The sequence below is a fragment of the Lactuca virosa genome, chromosome 3, assembly GCF_052849685.1.
Source record: "Lactuca virosa cultivar CGN04683 chromosome 3, Lactuca_virosa_CGN04683_v6, whole genome shotgun sequence".
Classification (NCBI taxonomy): domain Eukaryota; kingdom Viridiplantae; phylum Streptophyta; class Magnoliopsida; order Asterales; family Asteraceae; genus Lactuca; species Lactuca virosa.
In genome coordinates, this window is record NC_136428.1 from 253,869,307 (window position 1) to 253,870,807 (window position 1,501).

Below are 1,501 nucleotides of genomic sequence, written 5' to 3' on the forward strand. Positions count from 1 at the left end.
CTCTAACATAAGCTTTGCATCCCTAAACTTTCATATAGGAAAGGGATGGAGGTCTTCCATACCACATCTCATAAGGTGTTTTCTTTACCTTCTTAGTTGGTGCCATATTAAAGATACGGGTTGCGGTGAGTAAAGCATAACTCCAAAATGATAAAGGAACAGTAGTTCGACTTATCGTAGATCGAACCATATCAAGTAATGTTCGATTTCTCCTCTCAGAAACACCATTAAGCTGTGGTGTTCTAGGTGGAGTGAGTTGTGAGATAATCCCATGACTCCTTAGATGGTCTTGGAACTCTTGGCTCAAGTACTCGCCTCCTCTATCCGAACGAATGATTTTGATTGTATTGTCGAGTTGATTTTCAACTTCACTTTGAAACAATTTAAACTTTTCAAATGCTTCATGTTTATGTTTCATCAAATACACATAACCAAAACGACTATAGTCGTCAGTGAAGGTGATATAATATCTCTCACCATATCTAGACATTGTTTTAAAAGGTCCACATACATCGGTGTGTATGATGCCTAATAAAACACTTGCCCTTTCACTTGTCCCAAAGAAAGGGGATTTTTTCATCTTGCCACATAAACAAGATTCACATATGTCAAATGACTCAGTGTCATTTGCCCCCAAAAGTCCACTCTTTTGGAGTTGAGATACATGTTTCTTATTTATATGTCCAAGGCGACAATGCCATAGATTTGTTTGGTTCAAATCTGGTTTGAGCCTTTTGGTGTTAACATGATAAAGAGACTTATTGTTTGAGGTGTTATCTAGGTTTAGTTCATAAATTCCATTTATTGGTCTAGCCTCAAAATAGAAGATTCCTTTCAGGAAGGAGTGAATGTTACCTACAAATTTGAAATCATAACCAGATTTTCTCAAACGTGAAACTGAAATGATATTTCTAGTAATAGAAGTAATTAAACACACATTCTCTAATGTCAAATACAGACCAGATGGTAAACATAAATCAAAATGTCTTATTGCTTGGACTGCAAGTCGTGCTCCATTACCCATATGCAATACCATATCATCTGCTTTCAGTTCCCTACTCTTTCTGAACCCATGTAACGAATTACAAATATGAGTTCCACAACCAGTATCTATTACCCAACTGTTTTATGAAAAGTAAATAATCTCATTTCAATCATGAAAATGGATATACCTGAAGGGCCTTCCCCGACCTTCTTGTTTTTCAACTCTGCAAGGTACTTAGGACAATTCCTTTTCCAATGCCCGATAACTCCACACTCAAAGCATGTGTCATATTTGGCAACCTTTTCCTTCTTCTTGGGTGGTGGGTTTTGAGGAGCTTTCTTCCCTTTGCCCTTTCCAGCTTGTGGCTTTCCCTTGAAGTTCTTGCCTTTCTTCTTCTTGACTTTTCCTTCCCTAATCATGAGCACTTGGGGTGTTTTACATGGGATATTCTTTTCTGCAGTTTTCAGCATCCCGTGCAACTCAGAGATATGTTTCTCCCACCCATTCATGGTGTAG